The sequence below is a fragment of the Alligator sinensis genome, unplaced genomic scaffold (assembly GCF_000455745.1).
Source record: "Alligator sinensis unplaced genomic scaffold, ASM45574v1 scaffold611_2, whole genome shotgun sequence".
NCBI lineage: Eukaryota > Metazoa > Chordata > Crocodylia > Alligatoridae > Alligator > Alligator sinensis.
The window spans coordinates 1585260-1603249 of record NW_005841869.1 but is presented as its reverse complement, the minus strand read 5'-3'; the positions used below and the strand labels follow the sequence as shown (position 1 = coordinate 1603249).

The 17990-nt window shown below is 47.3% G+C and overlaps 1 protein-coding gene across 9 annotated transcripts in view; it reads right to left on the bottom strand.

The window, feature by feature from the left end:
- DAB2IP (DAB2 interacting protein) overlaps window positions 1–17990 on the bottom strand; it is a 272314-nt gene that overhangs the window by 175494 nt on the left and 78830 nt on the right. The window lies entirely within an intron of this gene.

Here is a 17990-nt window from a genome sequence, read left to right as displayed (position 1 = left end):
CGTGTTGATGTGTTTTAAGGAGCAGAAACTTCAGAGGGTAATAAAACTTCACCAGTTCTCTCCCAAATACCAGAGAGCTGATGAAGTCCATCAGTCATGGAGGCTGATGGGAGAAGGATAATGTATGCAACATTCCCTAAAGGGTTAAGCACCGCCTTGACCTTCGGGTGCGATCCACCTATGAACGTTTGTTCTCATCACCTGATGCTTCGTTATTTTCTCCCCATTGGTTTAGTGTTTTGACACTCTAGGACCTGCCTTGGAGATTTAAAGGGGTGGAGTTTCGGTGAAAACAGAGAGAACTGGAATTTCTTGTCTCCTGTGCGAGTGGTTGCAATTACACACAGCTGAATTAATCTTATCTCCTTAATGAACCCACGTGTTGTTATTCTGCTACCTAATTTCTGCACTGTTTAATGACTCTTCACTACAAACACACCCAAAGAGAGGAGGTGGCACTATGTTTGGAGGAAAAATGCATTCATTCCTAGTAGCTCAGACACCATCGGCAAATGCAAAGGGACCCCTGGAAGAGGGGTGTCTGTAGCAGCAGCAGGATTGTGAATAAGAACAAACCTGCTGAAGAGTGCTCCAGAGACACCCTGCAGGGATGGCCAGAGGGTTGTACGTGGTCGCATGACTCCAGGAAGAGAAGGAGGGATCATGGGATAAATGGAAGTTCAAGACATAACTAGGTAATACTGTTAGGCAAGGAAAGCAAAAAATAAAATTAGAACTTTTTAAAAGGAACATGGCATTTTGGGAGTCAAATGAAGATGGAAAAGAGTAAGTATGCGTTGAGTCAACTCTATTTTTGTAGAATCATTAATAATTTCATATGGGATGCAACGCAGAGATCCACAAAATGTCTAAGCCCAAATAGACTGTGATTAAATAAGAGCTGGAGCAGACTTGTGCAACAGCTGTTATCAAAATCTACACCCATATCAACCACCTTTCCTTAACTGCACGGCCCAGGAAGAGAAATACGGATGTGCAAGTATTGATACGCAACAATCGATGCCTCAAAGATCCATGTGTCTCTTCCACTTGATCCCCTAAAGCAACATTGTGGCCATCGTTTCACAGAAAATTAGCTGTAAGTTGAATCATTATTTGGCAGTAAAATTGACTTTGACATAAAAACGGTTGAGAAGCAAAAGTTTAGGGCAGTTAACAACGCCCTGTGAAAATGAGACTTAGCTCAAGTTGAAGGTAATGAATATCCAGAATGGATATTCCCAGGGATAATGAAAGCCTCTGTTGGAAAGGTCACCGCCACTTTTTATATTAGAATAAAATTATTTCTTCCCCCCTCTTGGAATCTGTAGCTGTAAAAGGCCCTTTTCTAAACCAGAATTGGGTGGTTGCACGCGTTCTGCGGCTCTCCTGTACTGGAGTCGATGTTTCACTCCTACTTCATTTAATTCCCCAAGTGGAGGCTTCAGCTTTAATGTTCTCTTCTTTTCATTGCATTTTCAAACAATTAATGATGCATGTCACAGATGTGTGCCTTTCGCACAGCCCATCAGACAAGAAACAAGAACGAATTAGGGCCATTTCCCAAGACACCCTCATTCTGACTGATTCTCAATATCTTCCATGCTGCTCTCAGACCCAAATGATGCAGCATTAAATCGTTAGTGGCTGGCTGTCTTGTCTAGTGGTTAGTGCTTTGTATCACCAGACTCAGGTCCTGACCAGATCTCCGTCCCTTCAAGAGTCCTCTCGGCAGGGGACAGCGAGTCCTGACTTACTCCACAATCCCTCCACCTCGAACAGAAATGCACCAGAGTCCGGGCCAGTCCTGCCGCAGGCTGAGCGGCGGACAGGCCAGCAATGTGAAGTGAAGGGCCTTCCCAGTGCCGGCCAGGGAGCAGAAAGGAGCAAAAGTCACAGAAATCCTACGACTACATTGTCTTCTATCACTAAAGGCTGCAAATGAAAAAAAAGAAATTGCCTGGCTATTTCCTGGTCTCGTAAGTCACAGGATCCCTTAGGGAGAAAGAAAAGGCCTTATAAAGCAGCTTGGCGCCTTCCACACAGCATCCTGTGCGCACCAATGGTCCCCATCACCTCGGGATCCGCGGTACCAGGTGCTGAGTGAGGCCGAGAAGAGCTCTGTGCGGTATTCAATGCTCATTGTACTGGTATGACGTTGGTATTGCTCGTAAACGGCCCTGAATCCCAGGCATACAGCTTCTAACCATCTCTCTATTCAGCTATCCCTCTCTTCTCTTATATCACCTACTGAGCTCTTTTCACCTGCACCAAAGGCAGGTGCTTATTGTGATACGTAGATGAGGTTTGTTTGCCTTTTTTCTTCTCCCTTGCTGGGCTTTTGCCTACCCCAGTTTGGCACCGTGCCCCTTCCTAACGAGCTCCGTGAAGTTTCCAACTTACAAATAAGTATTCGTAGGATTTTTTGCTCGTCCCCAGAAACGGGGCACAAGGCGGGCTGGTATGATACAACAGTAGTTCAGCTGTCTCACTAGAGGGAGCTAAAGCTTTTTTTTGCTAATGAATCCAACAGCAAAGCAACCGAGAAATCGGGAGCAGAACAAACGTTGCAGAGCATGGACGTGATGGCTGTGGGGGAGATGGCAGCAAACAGATTCTGCAGGTTTTTGCAAGTTCCTTGCCTGTTTATTAAATGAACCCCTGTTTTATCTTTATCTTATACCCCTGTTGGTGCCTTACTGCTGGAAAGTTCACAGGAGCGACGAACTCTATGTTCGAGGACAAGCCTCGCCTACGTTCAGATAAATTCTATGAGCGAGGACGACAGACAGGCTTTGTGATATTCTGCCGTAGCCCATTATATCTTCCCAATCGCACTGAGGGCTGCCATCACTACATACAACTCTGCAGGGAAGGGCACGGTGCCACACTCATGCCTGCTGCACAACTAGATCTTCTCATGCTACCTAGGAGAGCCATTAGAGATGTTAATGCCTCACTTCCCGTTGCCTAATGATAGTCTCGTAGGGCCTCATTCTGCTGTCAATGAAGTCAAGAGGAGTTTTGCAGCTGGTTTTAAGAGAAGGATCAGACATGTTTGTCAGCTAAGACTACTCCATGGGGGCAAGGAGGAGGAAGAAGAAAGAAGGGAAGAGAAACACAGGGGTGACATAACAGAAATGGGAAGCACAGGCACGTCCCAGCAGGAGAGGCAGGGAAACTTCCCCACTGACTTCATTGCAATTGCTGCCACAAGAACCAGATGTGAGCACAAGAGAAAGAAGGACCCGGCCCCACCATGAGAGCGGAGCCAGGGGGAGAACGTGTTGGACACACTTCCACCCTACGCGGTTACAAATGACAAGCAAATTGTGCTGGCTGAGCTACCTGCCTTACAAATGCTGCTTTTATTCTCTACCTTGTGTTTTAAACTGCATTAGGGGACTTTTATTCTTTATTTATCACTTCCCCAAATAAAATATGCATGATATTTATCTTGCTCTGATGTGATACCTAGAGAACAAATTCGCCGTCTGCTAACAGCGTATCATTAAAGGCCTTTTCTCCAGGGGAAAATTGAAATGTAGATCAACCACAGCCTTAAAAAATACATCAGGACATGACGAAATGCTAGCTTGGTCGGGGACCAGAGGAGGGGAACTGTTAAGTGCCCTGGTTGAACTGGAAGGCATGAAAAAGTGAACTGGAACATCAGCTTCCTCCTAGGTGACAATAAAGATGAGCTACGTTGGAGAACAAGAAGTCAGCTCTGGGGAGATTTAAATTAGATTCATCCATCACTCTTAACATGCCCGTGAAGATTCAGAACGGTTACCACGCTGCTTTCTCCCAGCACTCAGCCAGCACGGCTGCAGGTTCCCAAATAAACCAAGACAAAGAGAAAACCTTGACACTGGTACTGATCTGCGCTTGCAAACAGACATTGTAGTCATCTGCTAGACCATCTGCAAAATGCCATAGGGGCAGGGCACCCAAACCGGTGAGTGAGATGAATGGAAACCCCTGTCTTCTGCAGCAGCAGTCCCATACAGACTTGAGAAAGGCTGGCAGCATTTGGCAGCACTCTCTCTTACACACCCGTTGGAAAGTCAGGTCGTTTGGCTGCTTAGCCAGCCTGCCGTTAAACTATCCGAACATTGCTCCACGCAGCTGGAGGATGGCATGTCAGGCCTGCTCGCCTGCGCGCACGACTAAATCGCTCTCCGGTGGATACGGCAGAGCTGACTCAGGTCCTCCGAGGCTGCCCATTCATTCGAGCTCTTGGGATTGCAGAAACTGAGCTTGAAATCTCACAGGGACAAACAGTTATTACTGTATTGTTGGTCCATTTGTTTCCCGTCTTGATTGCAACGAAGGGAATTTCGAGGCGGGTTGCAACGTACACAGATCACAGAGGAACAAGAGGGTCGAGATTCCTAAAGTTTCCAAAACTGGGAAAGGTGCAGGGCTTGGTTCCCGTTTCGGATGGAGGTTCAGGCTGGTCCTCAAGTCGTCTTCTTCCCTCCAGCTCTTATTCATTTATCAAACCAGCCCACCTCCTAAATGGACAGGCTCCTAAGTGCCCAGTGCTCCAATTAGGAGGAGGGTTTTCAAGATGCCGTCTTTAAATTTCATAAAGTCTCTCTTTGTAATGGGTTCTCCCTGCTAGGGCAAGGCTGCAGAGCTCAAGTTTCATCCTGGAAACTCCAAGGAGATCCAAGAGGTTGCGAATCCAGATGAAAATCATACTCTCCAGCTCCCTTTGATGAATTTGGGGTCTTTTTTTTTTTCCTAGATTCTCTTACAGCAGCCAGCTCTGAGGCGAACTACACGTGGGCTCAGAGGAGTGTGTCTGTTTGCCAGGTACTTGGTGTAACAGCACAAAGCAGACACGAACCTTTGCACAGTAATTATCAGTCTATTTTTCACTGTAATGTGCAGCTGCTGCTGACATAGGTGGGCACATAGGCAAAATGTAAAATAAATAAATAAATAAATAAATCCCGCATTTGTGAACGTGATTCATCAGGGATTTGACTTTCTACAGCAAAGAAACAGATGTTCTATTGACGGCACTTCATTAGAGAAATAAATGGGGTCGCATACATATCTCTATTCACATCCATCTGCATAATATGAAGGCCAAATATGATGATTTTTGAAGTAGAGCAGTACGTGCAATTTTAATAGTAGGCTTCAAGCTTCTCAATGCCCAGAACTGATCAGGCCAAGGAAAATGATTTTAACTTTTGAAGAAACTGTAATGCAGTCCTAGAAAACGGCTGGCTGGGACGTAATAATGGTCACTCAGGGTGGCTATCATCATCAAAATGAACCAAATAAAATAAAGAACTTCACAGAGCCGGGTGCTTGTATTCGTTGACAAATGCTGGAGGAAACTTAAAAAAAGTTGTGGAAGTGGAAGACAGGAAAGACAAAATTAAAAATTAGGAGCAACATCAAAGAGTTTGGAAAGTAGCTTTGAACAACTGTGCCAGAATAACTACAAAAAAAACCAAAATAATGTGTCTTTTTTTCCCCAGTCGGTTTCTCTTTGGCACTAAACAGCACTTTGTGCAGAACTAGCTCTACTGTTTCCCTCTCCCAATTTCTTCCTTGATGATGAGACTCCTCTACACAGGAAAGGATCAGAAACCACCTCCCTCCTTTTTATTTATTTATCTATTTATCAAGTACTAAAGCAAGCCGAGAGATACTGCTTATCAGATGCTGTGCCAGAGACGGGCATTTTTTTTAAATGATGTACATTTGTAAATGTACAGACACACGGTACACATAAACACGGAGACGGCGTGTGCACGTGTCATGCTAGTTACATGTGTGCAGTGCTCCTGTGCACTCAGCTGTCTCCTCACACCCTCGAGGTGGCCACATTTTTAAGTTCTGTGGGTCCCCAATTCCATCTGCTCTTGCACCCATTTACGATGGCCCATCTGCCATTGCACCCATTTATGATTGCCATTGCACAGGGGAACCACCACATGGGGCCTTAGCGTGCAACTCCAACACGTCAAAGAGCAGCATCAGGCCCATTACATGCCCTAGAATAAAAGGTGCCATCCAATTCCAAGCTACAATTCTATCTTTAAAAGGCAGGGACTGGGTCTGTGCCATGTAGGTGGCAGGCTGTGCATTTTCCCACAGCAGCAGAGGCTCTGCTCAACCTCTCTTGCACTCCAGCCATGCCTTCTCCCTCCCCGACGTTGCCCCTGAGCTACACAGGGTAACGTCACTACCTCTCCCAGCTTCCTCAAGCAGCGAGACCCCCGCATCAAGGGAATACCTGACTAGCTAGCACCAGCTAGAACAACGCTTTATACCTTGTGCAGAGATGGAGGAATCCTGCCTCAAGCGCACATCAGCACTGCACCTGTAAGTGTGAGCATCTGCTGCTGTCTTGCTAGAGACCCAAGTGGACTCCTGCCCCCTGACTTCAAGCAGCTTAATAAACTGTGCATCTTTCTTCCTGGCTGATAAGCTCTGGACCAAAGAGAATCAGAGAAGGGAAAAATACCAATGAAAACCACCCTGTTCAGCAGCCAGGTACTAAGATGCTCTGCTCCCTATGGTCCTCCTCCTGACACGTTGGCCACCCTAGACTTAACAAGCCGCGGGGCATTTTAACAGGGCTCACTGAGGAACGCAAGTAAGGGGGCACAGCGAAGTCCAAGGTCTCCCACTGTACCCACCCTGCTACCTGTGGTCGCTTCCCTATGATGCCAACCCCTTCCCGGCTGCATGTACTTGCTCTCGATTTATTTAATAACAACTTGAATTACATGGTTTAAACGACTATAATTGGCAGGGAATTTGCAAATGAAACACTGGGGCTTTGAAAGTCCATTTTCCTTGTACTTGCCCTGGAAAATCATAACTATGTACAAATAATTATAATCAACAATGAAGGACAGGGCATAAATATGTATCAGAAGACAGCGTGAAACATAGAAAGTGCCTCACGAAGTGTCACCGCAGTGCATCTCATATGTCATGCGGAAAAATGAACAACATTATAATTACAAGCAATTCAGTCCCAGCATTGGATGTATTTTCATAGAATTTAAAGGCAGAAGAGACCATGGGATCATCCAGACTCACCACCTGTATATCATTGGTCCTTAAATTGCCACCCATTAGCCCTGCACAGAGCCCAATAAGTTAGGGTTGACGAAAGCTTTGCCTTTGGAAAAAACCCACCTGCTGCAAAAAGTAGTGCCACCCACGGGAAGCCAGGCCTAACACCTGGATCTCTTGCTCCTGAAAACACACTTTTGGTTGAGCGAGTAGTAAAAGGAGGCCTATTTTCTGTCCTGTGAGCCAAGCACTAATGAGGAACATCCCTCGCTCATACACACAAAAACAAGAGCGCGTCACCTCCCGAGAGACTCGGCAGAATCTCTCCGCTTGACGAGACCGTTGGTCGGCCAGCCGAAAGATGTAAGAGGCAGAAAAAACTTCTTGTGCTTCTCTCTCCATCAGGCAGCAAAACTGCAAACGTACACGAAGGTTTCAGTTATGAGCAGACTCGCACTGCAAGCAAGACGGATCTTGTTCTCCATCAAACCTCCCTAATGGCAATGAAGACAGAGGGGAGACAGCAGGCGAGCGCCGGCGTTGCTACAGATAACGACGCGTACCAAGAATAGACATACCGCACACCATTCGAAACTTTAAGCCCTCCTCACCCCCAGGAACCAGCACGTGTCCGCGTGCCCCAGGGTACCTTTGTGATCATCAGTGCACTACACTACAGTCCCCAGAGTTTGTAGTGACATCCACAGTTTACCTGCAAACAGAAATGTCTGATAGATTATCGCTAAGGCTGAAATGGAAGAGACTCGTTAGGACGGTTGTGAACAGACTTCCCACGGTCTGTCCATCCCGGTTTGGAGGCAGACGTGTGTGTCATCTATTCCAACATCGCCACCCTGCGTTTTTCCAAACTTCATTTGGGGATTGTTGTTTTAGTCACTGCTGACATGCAGCCAGCTCTGGGGAGAACATGGCCAGTGTTGGACAACCTGCACAAACACTACAAAACAGGGCAGGAAGTGAAGGATACTTAATCCCCTTTGGAGAGATTAACACACCATATCTCACTCTTAGAGACTCTCAGCATTCGCTCTACATTCAGCTGGATGGCGATGGAGACCCAAATTATTTAAACAGAAAGAACTGCACATTCTCATTTTAAAGCACAATAGCCAGATCAAGAGTCTCTCCCACTTCATGGCATAAAGGTAATAACTGTTAACCTTCAATTACTAAATATGCAAAGGGAAAAAATCTTTCATTTAAAAACTGCTCATTCAGTTGCCATGGACACTGCTTAATCATGAAGGATGACTGTTGCCTCGTTACTATAGCAACCCAGAGGCTTAAGGAGCATCCTGTAATTTCACTCCAGACACCAAATTTTACAGCAGGCCACCTATCGCCACGTTCAAATACTTCAGAACAAGTCCAGGCTTGATCTCTGACACTATAAGACATGCACCAAGGTAGAAATGCTGTCATAAATGCAAAGCGCGAGGACGCGATGCAGACAGGAAACCCGCACGTCACGCAGATCGGCTTCTCGCAGAAGAAACGTAAAGCACTTTAAAAATAAAACGCCGCTGAAAAGGAACCTGCCCTACTCATCAGGCTAAACTTTGATTTTCCTTTTTGTGCTCTCGTTAATGCTGGCACAGTCTAGGCAATTCCTTGCAAGATCAAGAAATGCTTCCGTGCCCGTGCAAAAATAGTTCTCCAACAGCAGCACCTGTTGCCAATACTCACAAGCAAATATCAGGTATCGGGGCACCCTCAGCAGCCCGGCACTCAGCAGCAACCCCGCAAGAGAGATGCGCACATACAAACAACAGGGGAAGTGACTATCAGGACAGGATTGCAGGTTCAAGCTTCCCACGGATCAATCTAAACTCAGGAACATAGCATTACCTTTAAGGGCTATTTAAAACCATACCAGGCAAACCTCATTCCCTAACTGTAGCATCCTGCACGGCATACGAGCACACTAATTTTCCTGCAGGCTGCTTATCTTAAGCTTTGATGAGCATGAGTAAGTATGTACCCAACCACCACCCCAAAATGAGGAAACTGGGCTAGGCCCTGGCCCAACATGGCCATGCTCCTTCTTCTGAGTCACCTGGAAAAGACTGAAGCAGGCTGCTAGCAAGTGTCTGCAACACGGTGCCCGGGGGTGCCGCTACCTGGCGCAGGATATCTACTGCGTAGACACCCTTTACCTGCGTGCCCAGCGTTTATGCTGCATAGGGGCAATGAAATGAGCAGGCAAGCCTTTCCAAAATGTCTAGACAGGGGCGTCTCTGCCTTGCGCAGGGGGCTGGACTAGATGGGATCACCTGAGATGCCTTCCAGCCCTCCTTCTCTAGGATCCTAGCTTTATGGAAATCTAAGTTTAAACTTTCCCCTGCAGGGGGGGGAACCAAGCAGGCAACCCTGATATAACACCCGAGATCCAGAAAACTCAAATGACTCTGGACAAAAAGGGAAACTGCCCAGTCTAGCTTCACGGTCTCCGAGACAGGAGTAAATGAAAGGATTATTAAATGCCTTCAGTGCAATAACCGGAGAGATTAGTGGTGCGCAGACAGACTTTCAAGGGAAATCCAGATTTAAAGACAGTGGAGCTTTAAAAGACAGCTCTGTGTGCAAGCTGTTTTGCCTGCCAGTGCTGGGAGAAGACACATTTGCTCTAATATATAAAGAGCTGCTGACACCTCTGTATTACATCCGTTTAGGAACGATTCTCCTTTGAACCTAGGCTCTCCATATTTCTTCCCTCCCCTTTTCCCCCCCTCTTTTATTACCAAGGGCTTTTAGATAAAAACAGGTTCTGCGTTTCCCTGGAGCAACTCATCTTCTGCCATTCATTCCCTGCCTGAAGTTATCAGCCTGTCTAAGCAAAATTGTCAGGGAGAAGTGACTGAAGTTACAACCAGGGGGAAAGAACGCCGGGTAGAGAAATAAGCAAGAAGGGGGGGGATAAAAGGACAAAAACCATTCTCAAAATTGACAGAGAGACTACAGAAAAGTGGAGACTGTTTTAAAACGTCTGCAGCTCGGCACACATCCCGAATTATTGCGCGCTCCTCGAGTCAGGGCACTGAGACGTGGCACTGAGGTACGTAACGATCAGCTTTACTAGTGTTTAAGACTTGACATTGTCCCAACTACGTACCCGCCTTCCTGCCCAACTTGCATGGGGACCTGCCTTTGCAACCACTTCTTGAATTGATGCTAAGTGTGTCAGGGACTCGCATCATTTTCTCAGGAACTGCACGATATTTTACGCTTTTCTCAAAACCTCCGCTCCTAGAATGATATCGCAGGCGATTCTCGTAGGAAACTGCACAATTCCCGGTGTGTAAATAGGCAACATGGCCTAGCTGCTAGAGAAGGAGACCCTAAATCCAGACCCTTGGGTGGTTCTCCCCGCTCGCAGCAGGGAGCGTGGTCTCCAGACCTCTACCAGCTTGCCCTGCCAGTGCCCACCTGTGGGTCTTTATGCACAGCGACCTGTAAAATGACAGCCCCGATCTACCTGAGCCAAGACCTCGTGAATGCACATCTGTAGATGTTTAGAGGCCTTGGCAGACGAGGTGCTATAGAAGGGCAAAGGGTTGTTGTAAGGAGGGTACTGGGTTGGGTCCTGTTGGGAGGTGCTGCCAGCACTATTATGGACAAGCAAGCCACACTGAGGATGTCAGGACAAGACTCCCCCTCTCCCCCATTCCCCCTGGATCCCAGATTCTTCCGCCAATTCTGCTTCCTTCCTACCTGGACCTGTAACCCCGTTTCTCAGCCTCCGCGCACCTTCGGACACAGCAGCCGACACCGGGTCAGGCCAGCTGTGCGGCCCTATGTAGTGCCTCCTGTATGCTAACTCATTCCCCGGCGTGCTCCTGTCTTCTTTTCTCTTTCCGTCTTCTCCCCCAGCCCCCGTCCCTTCTTATCATCTCTCCATCCAAGTTCCCTACCCAGGAAGTCTCAAATCACCAGCTCCACCGCTTTCCCTTTTTAATTTAACATGAGTGTCAACACATCAGGAGCAAAGGGCAGACAAGGAGGAATAAATGAAGCCCAACAGTGAGATCTTGTCAGTGAAAGAGAAGGGAAAAAGGGAAACAAAGAGAACGGAGGTGTTAACTCAGCCTGTCAAAAGCGAAGAAAACGACTGGCCCGAAAATGAAAATTTCAAACAAACGGACGAACCCTGCTCCCCCGGCCTGTCAACCTTGCACAGTTTTATGTGGAGCACGGCTTTATGCTCTGGACACTGGTGGCATTGCAGCTCGGGCCTGCGTGGCTGGGAATTGGGGCGTGGGGACCCCTGCTCAGGGGGTGATGGGAGGAGGTGCATTTGGACACCACCGATCCTAACGTCCTACCCACGGTTTTCCAGTAAGAGGGTACCATGCATCCACCAGAGAGGCCGTGGCCCCGCTGGGGCTCACTCCTGGGGTCCACAATAAGTCCTGCCTTTGAGTATGCAAACCACCATGTGAAAGGATCAGCTCTGGACTCCCGACCCAACAGGAATCTGCATTGGTACCAAAGAATACACATGCCGATTGACAGATTTCTGCAGCCAGGATTGCTGCTAATCAGGACGATATGCATCACCAGGGGAAACCCAGAGACTGGAAGAGCAGTGGGTACCATCGATCCGGACAGAGCAATGCAAGGGAGGCTTGTGCACTAGTCCCCCCCGCGCCCCACAGCCAGCCCCGGCCACCCTCGGAGCGGAGATGCACTCAGCTCCTTCTGAGGCTGCGTTTCATAAAAGGACTACTGAGATTTTTACATGGCTTTCACGCTAAAACAATTTGTGGATAAAAAAATCCACTGCCATGTGCTGCTCCCTAAGTTATTAAATCAAGTGCTGATTTTTATTAGACAATTAAGTATTGAACAAATAGTGCAACTCTCAGCTGGAACACAATGTCTAAAAATAACAGGGCTGCCAGTGGATATTCCCTGCAAACGGAAGAGCTTGAAACATTTCACAAATCTTTTCTATGGGCAGCTGTCAACTACACCGCTAACAAGCTCAAATGAAACGCCACGAGAGAAAGGGCCCAGCTAGAAAATGCCAGAGACAGGCTTGGAAAAACAAAGCAAAGATCATTCACACTAATTATCGAAATGTGCTGAGCCGGACGTTTTCCTTTTCCTGATATTTAAGGACACCACCCTGGGAAAAAGAAACACGCCGCTAACACTAAAAGCCATAAAGCTGGACTTCCCTCCCCCGCAGGCAAAAAGACTTGCTGTTTTGGAAAGGTTACCAAAGGCTATTTTTGGGGGGTGGAGGATTTAGACCCTTGCTGAAGGAAAGCTTAAGCAGGCAAAGAGAGGAGGATAAAGGTCTTCTGCTACCTGGTTAATCATGGCTAATGGACAGCCCTGCCACCTCTCCCACTGACTTGCTGCTGGGGACGGTGACCCAACCAGCTCGAAATCAAGGAAAAATTGCAAGTCTGGACCTGGGTTGCCAGTATTTGGTGGTCTCACAGGCTCAGAAAGGTGGCCCGTTAGTGTAGTCCTTTTTGGATTTCCAGCACCCAGCCGCTGGCCCACTTCACCTCGATGCAGACTGGTCTATGGGGAGTAATTCCCCCACTTGCTCCATGAGGCTTTTGGTTGAGATCAGTACAGACCACCTTATACTGGGCCCGGCCCCAAAGGGAGGCAGGTAGCAGCCCCTCACTTCAGCACTTTTTAAGATGAAGTTGCAGATCTGTGCAACACGTAAGCCAGAAGCACCTGACTCTGCCCAACCGAGGGCCAACAACCAAACTGCAGAACTACACCGTGCTCACCGTTGCTTTGGAGGATAAAACATAACCTCGGCAGAAGGCTGGCAAGCTGTGTCTTGTCACAGTCAGCTCTCTCCAGCCCTGGCTTCCTTGGCACATGCTGCGCTACTTCTTTAAAAGTGAGTCACTGTTAGAGGAAGATGTGCTGGAAAGGAGATATCACTCCTTGTCTTGTCAAATTTAGTAGGATATGAGTCAGAGAACAACCGTGTAGCAGGAAATACCCATGTCAAGCGTTTTGTTTCTACCTCTTGCCTACCTAGCCAAATAAACCATCTGCAGAGGCACCTTTCAGTTTGCAAGGGTCACACAAGGTATTGCCGCAGAAGGAGTTTCTTTGAATAACAGGGTATTCTTGAGTCACGCAGAGCACCCAGAAGGATGCCTCTAAGGAGCTTCTGATGAACAATTTGGGACTCAGTCCAAAAAGCAAGGATGACAAAGACCAGAGATGGAAGTGCGTGGGGAGAGATGTGCATTACAGCAGGAGTCATGCGGTTAAGCATTATAGGCAGGTATACAATTAAAGTTCAAATAGTAGTTTTGTACTGACAAGGATAACAACGGGCATGTTATTATGAGCTTGCAGAAGGACCGAGCTCTCGGCAGACATTTTAATGCAGGAGCATGGGAAAGAGCAAGGAGGGCTGATCTGAAAGAAAATGTAGAGACTGCAGGTCACATCCTTTGCTCCTGGGATCTCAAAGCTCTCTGCAAATCTCCAGTGAAACCTGGTTTCATTGGAAAACACAAATTTGTTAGAACCATGTCTTCTTGCTGGAACATTCATACCGGTTTCAACACAGATGGGATTTCCGGTCCAAACAAGAGGCAGTCCTGCCCATCCCTACCAGTCAACGGTGGGTCCACTCATGTGGGATGTGGGAGACCAGAGCCTTGAACTTCAGGTCACAACATCCCAAAGAAGTGCCCAGTAGGTAGGTGATGGCTACTCTGGGGTGGGTCTTGATTTCAGGACCTATTCTCATAGAGGCTGTGAACTGTAGTCATGTCCATGAGGTTACGCTGGTGCTTATTTGAATGCCTGTGCCAACAAAAAGTGGAGTGGCTGGTCTTCGCTTCCAAGACCTCACCGTCTGGTGTGCTCGAACGCTGGGCTTTGCGGATGATCAGACAGACACTCTTCTCTTCCCAGCAGCCGTCAAAGGAAAAAGGGAGGAGGGGGAGAAGCCTGTTTGATACGAGGCCTTTTTGTGGTACAGCCTGAAAAGCGTTTGTGATAAACAGGCATCAGTGCGAGACATTTAAGCCTGAGGAGCTGACATAAGTGCAGCCTCAGGATCACCAGATGTCAGGATCAGGAACTCAAACTGTTCGGAAATTCTCAGGGCCCCGGTGCCAACTGGTTTCTTGCAGAGATTAACAGCAGGGGGAAAAAAATCCCAGTACAGACCAGCAGATTCACGTGAAGAACCTGCTGCCATCTAGCTTTTTCACACCAGTCGGCAGCTCACAATTGCCGAAGTCTTTGGGGATGACACACAAGAGGGGCATTGGGGGACCATCCTGTCTGGGAGCTTCAGCAATGCCAGCTCACTGCAAAACTTTGGTTCCCATGGTGGAAGCTGGACTATAAAGTTGGCCTGTTTTAGAAGGCAGGATGCTACGGCTCTGCCACATGGTGCCTGAGCAATGAGGGAGCGGTTTGCAAGGAGGTGTGCAGGTCGGTGGATGAGGATGATGGAGAACTAGATGCATGTTTCATAGACATGAGGGCTGGAAGGGACCCGTGAGATCATTGGGTCCAGCCCCCCTGCCCCAGGGGCAGGAAGTCAGCTGGGGGCAGATCACCCCAGCAAGTATTTGCTTTCCATACTTTCCATGAAGTATAGAAAGCATCTTAAGAGAGGGGATCTGCTAACAGTGACTGCTGAAGGGCTAGCAATCCACGGGGAGATGCCCTCAGGTAATCAAGTCAGGGGCATCTTCTAGGAGGAACGGGACGAAAGCAAGCAAGAGGAAACCTTTATGTGTTTCCCGCACAACAGACTGCAACGACACCAGGTGCACACTGTTAGACTGCTCTTCTCCCCTGAGCCAGAAAGAAGAAGCATTTCTGTTTCTATTTTAAGGCCCTGCCTGTCTCAGGACATTTAACAACGATCCTCTCAGCCCATCTTCCAGTCTAAGCAGGTCCATCCCTCCTATATGTTACCTCTGCTATCAGGAAGCAGACAGGAAAGACAAGAAGGCAAGAATCAGAGAGGTCGGAGACGGAGACTAGGAGAAAGGACGTCTGGGGTCTAGTTCAAAATCAAGGGTTTAGTCACTAGGTGCTTTTGGCAAATCACTTCATTTCTTCATGCCTCGGTCTCTCACTGCTTTAGTGGACTCACCTATATTCCTGTCTCAGCTGTCCCGCTGTCAAACAGGCAGTACTGACCAATGGGCAGAGAACAGGACAAGCACTCGGGAGACGTGGACCTGAATAGCAGCTCTGGCACTGGGCTGCCAGGTGGTTCCAAGTCATCCCGGCACCTGCCGATGCCTCAGTTTCCCCATTTATAAAATGGACATAATGAGATGGACTTCTTCTGTGAGGCACTTTGAGACCCAGTGAGTAAGAGCTCTACAGAATAGCCAGGACTACAATGATTATGATTAACACTGTGCAAATAACTTTTGGCATGCTGGCAGCCGTGGGGGAAAGTCTGAAAAAACACTGACCGAATTTTTGTATATTTATTTTAGCAAGCTAAAAAGTTGAGGAAAAATCCTGTTTGAATTGAGCAAACTGCTCGTCGATTCAAAACACGATGCTGCTTGCACTCCCAGCACTATTTAAATAATGCAGCTTATTTTTTAAATAAAATCGAGGGGAATTTCAAAAAGCCTTCTTTGAACAGGAGAATCAAAACGTTTCGTTTTTAAAACACTGAAACAAAAGGGTCCAACTTTTTCAGATTTCTTTTCCTTCCTCCCCAACACAACCAAGCTGGCAAACCCAAACCAAATTCAAATGTTTTTGCTTTCCCTGAACGTACATTTTTTTCTTGAAAATTTTTCAGCCAAAAATGTTGCTGATCTCTAATTATTAGATATGCACAGCAGCGTGGGAGGCTGAAATAACAAACATTTACAAAGTGCTTTCACATCTTTGCAGGCACATTTTTATATATTATGGATGCCTTCCAAGGGCTGCTGATTGAAATGGATACTCAATTCATCATTCCTGTGTTACACCAACATCACTCTATTCATTAGGCCTCTTAAAATTCAGAAGCTGGCCCTCGTTATACTAGAACAGTGATCCTCCAGGCTTTGCCCTTACCTTCCATAATGGATGATTTTGGGAAACCCGTTGCGTGTCATATGCTATCAGCTGCTTCCCACAGTTTTCCTCACCATAACTACAAACTTTTGTCACCGTGATGCATGCTCTGAATGGTTTAATACCAGTCAGATATGGTGTCAGCACCAGAGAAGCAGAAGGTATATTTATACCGTGTAAAAGCCTCGCGATGACAACCTCTAACGAGAATAGTGCAATGTCTCGGTAACTAATTAACCAAGACGCACGGCAATCTGCGCTACCATGATAAAAGCCAACGTGCTGCTAAAGCTGCACAGTTTTTATTGCAGCTTCTGCTATTTTACCACCGGTATTTCGCAAGTCAAAGTGTGAAATGATGCGTCCAAAAATGTGCGTGCAATTCCACGCTTAATGTGTACGTGCATTTACCACGAGAAGAGGGTGGTTTCCATGCGCACCCCCCTGTGATGGCATGCAAATATTGTCAGCCGACGTACAAATCAGACACGTTATCATGCTGCATGTTTGCAAATCGAGCTGCGTATGCCTAGCGGGGAGCCTTGACCCATTCATGTTTACTTTTCTTACTTAACACGACGTACGGTTTTGTATAACCTCCTGCCAGAGAATGGTCTCACAGCCAGAGGTGCTCCTCACACGGGCTTCGCGCAGCTCTGTAACCTCGCTCAGCTCAGACTACCCCGGGGCCTTCCTTTGTTATATTCCTGGGAAAAGTCTTGCCTCTGAACTTCCAGGCTGAGCAGAGGCTGCTGCAAGCCAGATTTCCTCAGAGACACTTAGAGTCCACAATGGGCACCATCTGCAAGGGTTATGAATGGCAATGAAGCCATAATTGTGCTCAGGCAAGTTATAACTTAACTTCTACTGAGAAATAAATGGGAGATAGCAACTGTTTTAAAAGAGGGCAGAACTCTCAGTCCCCAACGCTACTCGTTATCTTAGGTGGAAGTAGAAACTTCGTTAGAGAAACATGTGCAAGATGCCAGCTTGTTTTACCTATCAGGGAAGCTTGGTATTATTTTGTTATTAAAAATCATTTAGGACAAAAAATGCTCCAGCCAGGATTTAAGGATCACTTCTTAAATCTATGCAAGCCAGGCAATAATTAACCAGTTTGTTGTAAATGTTCCAGAAATTCATCCTGCGCTTTGAGGGTGATTGCTGCAATGTGGGGGTGGATGCACTGTAAGTCTTTGTTGGTAACTAAGTGGGTGAATCCCTGAATTAGATGCAAGCTTCATCTCAGACTCAGTTAGGGAGCGAGGAACAGCACTACGGTGCTAAAGTCTCTAGGAGGAGATGGTGAACTTGCAGAACCCTTGCTGGCCAACACCTGTTCTTACTCTACGCTCCTGATTAAGTAAGAGCAGAGATGCAAGGGAGCAAGCCAGAGGCCAAAGAGCTGCAGGCAACGAGCAGGTGCTGCTTTTATAGGGAGTTTTTCTTCCCCTTCCCGAGCCCCCCAAGAACCTTCCAGTACCGTTAGCTGCCTCACCTGGTAGCAATCATAATTATAACCATGATTCCTCACATATTTGCACACATCTTTGAGCAGAACAGATGGTCCAAAGAAAGAAAAGGACATTACACAGGGTTTTTTTTCTTCTAATCTAACTGCTATCTATGCAGCTTGCCCAGAGCCCCTGTGGTATGCATAACCAGGAGATTTCAGGCATCATCATTATTCAAAAACAGATTAACAACAGGGGGAACCTGGCTCTTTGATTTAATGGGCACTCAAAACGCACAGGTTTGAATACAGTGCAGGCGGTGAGAGCGCCGGAACAATGGATGCCAACCTGCAGCATGCCTCGCTAGTGCAACCCGGCGGGCCCGCTCCTGCCCGTGCCCATGCCCCCTCAGCC